The sequence below is a fragment of the Alligator sinensis genome, unplaced genomic scaffold (assembly GCF_000455745.1).
Source record: "Alligator sinensis unplaced genomic scaffold, ASM45574v1 scaffold564_1, whole genome shotgun sequence".
Lineage (NCBI taxonomy): Eukaryota > Metazoa > Chordata > Crocodylia > Alligatoridae > Alligator > Alligator sinensis.
Genome location: NW_005842328.1, coordinates 1,042,968 through 1,051,171, shown reverse-complemented (window position 1 = coordinate 1,051,171; position 8,204 = coordinate 1,042,968).

Here is an 8,204-nt window from a genome sequence, read left to right as displayed (position 1 = left end):
TGAGAAGAGGTAAATCGATTGCTTTTATTTGGACATGCTTGTCATACAAATGATTTTTCTTTGTTATGTTATGTTTCAGCACAGTACGCGAAAGGCCAGGTTTCTAAAAGCCTCGAGTTGTTGGTAATTAGGAACAGATTCTCAAGAGCTCAGCACCTGGTTAGGAACCGCAGTGAAACGGCTCGAAATTCAAAAGCACTCTGCATGTATCAGCTTTCTGTATCCTCAAGGGTAGCAGCTGGGTGATGATTCCCGAGAGCTGCACATTTCCTGATGGAACAGTTTGTTCCTGAAAAATGCTGATTCTGTGAATTCAGGATATTTTGGGGGCCATGCAAGGAGGTGGTCAGCCTGCGGAGAGATGAGCTCCAGCGGCAGGTAGTCAGCAGCCCAGCTGCAGCCGATGAGCAGTGAATGGGGATGGAGCTAGAGAGAGAGTGTATTGCTCCAGGAGCAGAGGAAAGAGGAGGCTGCTGGGACGAAGGAGCGGCACCGAGCCTGGGTTGCCTTCCCTAGGCTTGAAGGAACAGCACAGGTTTGGGGGGTTGCTTGTTATTTGCTTTGTTTGCTATGGGGATGAGCTTCTCCACGCAAAAATGAACTGCCTGGAAACCTAAGCTCGGAGCTGACTGGCCTTGCTGAGGAAGCTGGGCGAGAGATCCGTTTACAGGCCCCTATTGATTGCTTTCAAATTTTTATGGAAAATTATTGAATGCTTTTACTTGAGCTTTATTAGTCTGGCTCGCATACAGCAGGCTATCCAAAGCGATTAAAAAGTCCAGAGAAAATGTTTCAGCCTTGTTGAGACTTGTCTCTATCTCAGTGAAGTACTTCAATCTCATGAAAGCAAAACGCTCCCAGTCCATCTGCTTGGAACGTCTCGTTTCATGCACACGTGCATGCAAAGGGCCTCACTGTTTTCTCCTAATTTGGGACAATCAAAACCCATGAGTGACGGTGAGGCTGTAGAAGTACTTCTACAGCAGAGTTAAGGCTGTAGAAGTACCTCGAGCAGTGGTGCTCAGTTTTTTGGCCCTGTGGGCCAAATGAGTGCCGCAGGGCCAGTGGTGGGTTGGATCAGACCCTGTGTGCCAGGATCGGGCCCGCACACCTTAATGTGGTCTGCATTGCCCCCGGCGCAGCCCATGTGCTGGGGTCGAGGCCCTGGTGCTGTCTCTGCCTGGCTCCACACCGCAGGATCTGGGCCCTGGCTTGCTATTCCTGGCTAGAGCGGGGCAGGAGAAGCTCTGGTCCTTGTCCTGAGAGCAACCGGGGTAGCATTGGGTAGAGGATGATCTCTGCTCCCACTTTCCAACGTCCTGGATCCACCCATGAGCTTGACCTCAGAAAACGGGGCAGCCTCCGACACCTCGCCACCACTCACCCCTCCAAAATCTCCGTGTGCCTGGAAGCCACGTTGGCTTTAGCACGTCGTTGTCGATCGCTGGAATCCTGTTTCATCGCGTGGGCTCTCAGGCTGGCACCCATTGCTGCAGCGTTTGAGGGCAGGTTTTTAAATGTGCTAAGGGAGCTGAAAGGCTGGAGGGTAACATTTTAGCACAAGGGAGCAAGAGGCACTTGCAGGCGTGGAAAGAAGGGGCTGCTCCGTCTGCTGCCCTACTCTCCTGTCTCTTGGAGGGGTTTGTAGGCAGCGAGATCCACCCACGCGAGCTCCTCCAAGCACATTGAGCAGGATAGTCCCTCAGCTGTCCCCAGGGGTGTTGGCAGGGGCTGCCGTACCTGCATCTGCCTCACAGCCAGGGGCAGGTTGGTGCATTTTGCACCAGTACTGGGGCATTACTTGGAGCATTACTTAGGGCTGATCAGATTGAGTTTTACACAGCATACATGCATGCATTAAGGAAAGTTTCTGTCTGAATTTATCAGGCATAATACTGATTTCATATTAATTAGTTCCTAGCTGTTTTTAATTATTACAATCCTTTAAAAGCTTGCCTTGAAAGCACAGCACAGACACAGTATGGGAATCAAACATATATGCCATGTGCAGACACACACACAGGCGCATGTATATGGATGCTCTCACATGCCTGTTGTACACAATAACGCGTGTGTGTTCACGCTCACAGGGCTGTAGGTTGTAGCTACAGACACTCGTGCTCACATTCATGCTACAGACACTCGGGCACCGAAACTAACTGCCCATCTACTGATGGGTCTGACGGTGAATGAAACAAAGCAGGGAATAGCCAAAATGGAAGTTAAAAAGAATAGAAAAGCCTGGATATCTGAAATCCGCCTTTGTTTTTGTACTTATTGAGCTTAGTTCATTTTCTTCTCCATGGAGTAGGTTGTAATTCCCAGGAAGGCTTCCCAGCTAAACCAATAGTTCCTACTGGAAATTGTGCAATGACTCCTTTTGTTCAAGAAGGGAAAATACTGATGCTAATGGCCATTCATCCACGTCTGAACATGGAGATCTTTCTTGTGAACATGGAGATGCTCTTTGCAGTCAGAACAAGGATGAGTTGTTTGGAGAGGGACCGAGCCTAAGCCTGGTCCCAAAAGAAGAGGCGGGGGAGGCGTGACCTTTGAAATCCTTTGTCATCATGTCCCAAAGCCCCAGCGCCTAAGGAGAATAGCCAGCATGACCCTGAAGATGCTCTGTGTGCACAGACTGGCCAGATTTTCGAAGCAAAAAGATGAGATGTCTTTCTCAAGGAAGGGGCGAAGAATGGTCTGGTGCAATGGTGCAAGGCAGGCTGTGTGTGGGGCAGAGGAGGTAGGGATATAGGGGAGGACTGTGACATGTGTTTGCTACACCTTTGTCTCATTCATTCCCAGGCCTTCATCTTCCATCTTGGCCTTGTAGGATTTGTCCCTCCAGTTCTCAGTACTGGTGCACGGTGGCCCTGGCTCTGGGATGGATGCAGAAATGGTGGCTTCTGCCAACAGCCCTGGGGACAGCCGAGGAACCATCCTACTCGATGTAAGTGGATCTTGCTTTGTATGAGTCCCCTCAAAGAGAATGAATAGTAGGGGTGCAGACCGTGGGTCTCTTCTCTCCATACCAGCCTGTGAACTGGCCAAAAGGATGGTGAAAGGGTCCATCCTTGGAAGTTTTTAAGACCCAGATAGACAAAGCACAAGACATATCATTATAAGCCTTGTGCTCTTTACTGTGCTCTACAAAAGCACTGGAACAGGTTACCCAGAGAGGTGGTGCAGTCTCCATCCTTGGAGGTTTTTAAGACCCAGCTAGAAAAAGCCTCGTCTGGGATGATCTAGACTGCTGCTTTGGACTATATGTGACCTCCTGAGGTCCCTTCAACCCTCATTTTGTATGATTCGGAGACATTTACTTCAATGAAGAAACTCTAGTTTCTATATGTATAACCACTGGCTGTGTTTGGCCAAGGGAAGAGGTCATTTTCTTTGTGAATACAGTGCAGTTATTGTGGTCACTTGTATGTCACCTGTCAACATGACATATTTTTATTAATGGTAAACACCTGTTCCAGCTTCAGCAATTAGAGTCCTTTACAGGCTTGTTAGCATGACTTGCTATAATTTTACAATGCATTAATCAGTCCCTGAAATGATTGCATCACGTTATATAACAACTTTATAATACATGGACTCAAACCATACCAAGGTCACACTGATAACTTTGGGATTTTGCAAAAATAATTGCTGTATATTAGTTGCAAAATAGCCAGATTTGCTCAGGCTGAAAAATGCTTGACTGTTACAGAAATACAAAAGATAAAGAGAAAAGGAAAAGTGAGAATGGTCGAATTAGTTGTTAACATTTGTATTTTTCTGACTTCTAAAGAATTCTTTATAAACGAAAAAATGATATTTTCAGGTAAGGGTCCCATGTCGTTTGCTTGAAATTCTAGCTTTGTGATATCTGCCATGTTTTGGGGGTGTTGGTTGTAGCCATATTGGGCTAAGGGTCATAGGCAGATAAGGGTCTTTGGGTAAATGTGATATTTTTTATTAGACCAACTAAATAATTGGGAACAAAATGTTCTTTGCAAGCTTACAAAGAAGAATTGTAAGCTTGCAAAGAGCAATTTTTTCCAACTCTTCTATTTAGTTGGTCTAATAAAAGATATCACATTTACCCAAAGAACCTTGTCAGCGTTGTGGTATTAATTTTTTCCAGAAGTTTTCAAATCAAAGGTAAATTGCAGAATTGAGCACAGTTCATTGTATGCATGCTATGCACATTGTGCACAGTTGATCATGTCCTGTGAAGCCTTACTTTCCCTTTCAAGTGCTCAGGATGAAATTTCTCTGGGAGGACATTATCCCCTATCTTCCCACCGTGATGTTTTTGCACCTTCTTCTGAAACAGCTGGCTTTGGCTGCTCTCAGAGACGAGACGCGGCCCTTGGATTCCAGTTCGTGGATGGTGCTCCAAGGCAGAGCTCCCTTTGCTCTCAAAAGCTGCGCCTACATGTTCATTAATGCCCCGTAGTAACTGTGCATTAAGTTTAGCACTTGGGCAAACAAGCACTAAATCAGTGTGCAGTAACTCATGCTACCGCACAGTTTTTTTAGTGACGCTAACTGCACAGTAGCCTAATACTACTGCGCAGTAGCATATTAGCACGGTTTTTGTCTGGGATGCTGTGTGGTTAGGCTGCTGCGCAGTTAGCATCTTGTGTAGATGCGCCCAAAGGGAGTAGGCTTGGGCTCCTTATTTAGTCTCATGATATATTATCATGCATTTAGACCCTCTGCAGCCTTTTGGGAATGATTGTTCTTCTCACAATTTAGGCCAAAAGTCCACTCTGCATTAATGTCACGGATGAATATTTTCTCTCAGGTCTCTTCATCTTCCATTTTATTTACATTAATAAAAATGATGGTATTGACAGTCGGATAATGCTCCGGTCCTTGCCTGGCAAAGACCCGGGTACTTAGAAATTCCTTAGGAAGGCAGAAGGAGAAAGCAGAGCAGCACTTTTTAAACTGAAATAATCCTATTTCCGAGGAATCCGTTTGTTTAATGGCCCGTGTGCTTTCATTTAGCATAATGCCAATTCCATCAATCACTTCCCCACGTCAATGAGATTATTCTGCGTGGATGCAGGAGTTAAATTGCACTAAAGCACCTAGCAAAGCATATATGGGCTTGATATTTGCATTTTCTCATTACAAGAGAAAGGTGAACGCCAGCATTTCCCATTGGACATCTAGCGACACATCCGTCTAACTCCAAACAGCAAATCTATTTCCAATATAAAGACACCAGTCATTTAAGCAAAGGCCCGAAGGTTATTACAATATGACAAACATCTGTAGTGTGATAGCTTTTACTGAATTGCCCTGTGCTGCTGGAACGAACAAAGTACGCTATCAAAAGAAGAAAAAGATTGCCTTCTACTTTCTCTTGCAATTTGCAACTGCCTCCTTTTGTGTTACTTCTCTTCAAGTCTGCTCCAGAGCTGAAACCTGAGTTGTCAGCCAGCTGATTATCCATGTAAAATTAGACCACTTGAATGGGCCCTGACCTTGCAAACACATATGATGCAGTCGTACGTGTCACGCGTGTGTGCATGCATCGTGTGGCACGCAGAACTAAGCAGCCCGTATGCCGGTCCAGAACGTGGCACCGATTAGCAATAACAAAGTGCCCTGCTCTCGCGTGTACCTCCCTATTAACGCTCCCGTGCTGCTTATTGGATTGGAGGTCACAGATCTATGAATGACAAAGGTCCAGCTTCAAATTGGTGTGATGCAAAAGCCAGAGGAGTCCTAGTAAATCACAGGATTTGACTGCCCCCTCCAAGACACCCTGGATGCTCTGATCCATGAGGGACCTGTTGGAAGAGCTAACGCTGATTGCTCCACGAAGGTCTTGTGATCAAGAGACTCCAGTGCAGGCAGATCGGCTGCAGCCAAAAACCAGCTGCTTATTGCTTCCAGCCCCTCCACGTCCCAGAGCTGGTTCAAGGCTCCAGCGGGTCACCGAGGGTGGGTGCAACAAACAGCTGTTGATCATTCTCAGCAGCACCCTGCAGAGCATGGGAAACTTCAAGGGCTGTGGCGCTTAGGCTGTGTTTTATTTAAATCATACTCAGGATGACTGTACAACTGCTCGGAAAAACTGTCTAACCCATGGCAATGCTGGCTGGGCACGTCTACACGAGATGCTTACTGCGCATTAGCTTAATAACATTGCGTTATAGCATGACACGGCAAAAGTCATGCTAATAGCTTACTGCGCAGTATTATTAGGGTAATGCACAGTAAGCGTCACTAAATAACTGTGCACCTGTGCTACTGTGCAGTAACTCTAGGTACTGCATATTTAGTTAGCGCTTTATTAAGGAAGTGCTTCACTAAATGTGCAGTATCTAAGGTGCATTAATGAATGTGTAGATGTGCCTACTGTGATCTAAATAAAACGTGTCCTAAATGTAATGTGTGACAAGGCTCTCAAATACCAACAGCACAAAAGACCAGTGCTTTGAGTAACTTTTTATTTTCAATGCTGGCAGATGAAGCCCTTTTCTTAAAACTGTTTTGGCGGGGAGGCCTGTCTTGTGAAGAAGGAAAACAGGGGCTTGATGCCTGGTGGTGGGTCCCGAGCAAGCAGAGCCCACTAGAGCAAACTGCTCTTTTCTCAGGACATGTATATGCGATCGGTGAGAAGGAGAGTCCTATGAGATCTTCGTAGCTAACTGCAAGCCAGTCCACGTGTGGACACAAGGGGCTTTGAGCATTTAAGGGGCACTTAGTTGACGTGGACTAGAAACTCCCCTTTCCTCTTTATTTTTTTACAGCTGAGGTTCTCCCATGAGCGCCTGACTCCAGGCCTGGGACTTCATGAAAAATTTCAGTAAATCTGTAGAACTGAAATGGCTAAGCGTATGATTATGATGTAGTACATAAGGGGCGGAGGATGTAGGTGGCGGAGCTAACGTACTATATCATTCACTGTAGTAGTTTTGCTTGAGAGCACAGCTGATAAAGACTGATATTGTAAAGAAACAAAACCAATGAATGCCTGCCTTTTTTTTGGTGCATCAAAAAAATAAAATTAAAAAGGAAATACAAATTAAAGCTGCTGTTTGACCCCAAACCAAGCACATTTAAGCTCTTCTTGAACTTGGATGACAACTGTTGCCTACCCGTACAGACAGATCAGCTGTGGAGGTAAATGGAGCAGGGAAATGCTGTTGGAAAGATGCACAGAAGAAGGGTGAAGAGACTGGCATGGACTGAGAGCTGCAGGCAGTCGGTGCCTTGAGGACTGAGGGCTTTATGGAGACAGAGAGAGGTCTCGAAGTGCAGAAGATGATGGAGAGGAGGTATATGAGCAAGAGAGAAAGGAGGAGATGTCAGGAAGGAAAACAGGGCTGAACAAGAGAGAAGATGGGAAGAAACGAACGGCTGGGGTGAAAAGGAGGATGCTGGTGCATGGCCTGGTGCGGTGGCTCTTTTGGCAGCGGTGCTCAGTGAACTAGAGGAGATGGGGAAGAGTGGCTGGGCAGGAGGATGGTGCAGGGGGATGTTGTCCAGGGCCGTGATGATGGTTATCATTGCTGAGGGACATGGAGGAGGAAGGGTGAGATGTGGTGATGGAGCAGGACGGGGAAAGGGAGCCAGGGCTTTCTGCTGCTCCGAGCCCTGCTGGAGACCATTGCCATTCAGCAGTCAGCTCGGTGCAGCCTTGAATCTGAACTTCAGCCAAGCCTTTTACTCTTCTGCTGCCTAGGAGGACACTTTGGGGAGCAGGGAGGGACTCTTTGTTTCTTAAGGAGAAAAATGTATTTCCATTAGGCATCGCGGGGGGATGCAATGCAAAGGGGGGCAAGAGACCATACCGCACGCTGGTCATGAATCCATGCAAACATCGCTGTTGGTGGTGCAGCTGCAGGTTTCCTCTGGGACTCGCTGTTGAGCAAAGAGACCCACTTTCCTAGGGCACAGACCTTTAAATCTCATTTACTGCTTTCAGCCTTGTTATCTGGGCTTCTCAGTGCATGTGTGCGAGCATATGTGTTGGTGGAAGCAAGGGCAGCTCAATCACATGTGTTGCCGTGTTTGTGTGTCTGTGTAGCCCCCTCTTGTCCCGATGGATCCCCTGGAAGGTCGTTGGGGCAGGAACCCTCCCTTTCACCATGCATTTCTATGGTGATTAGCACAGAGGCCTCCGCTGCCCGACTGCATCCCTTTGGCACTATTAAAATGCAAATGAATAACAATAACAGGAAAGCACAGGG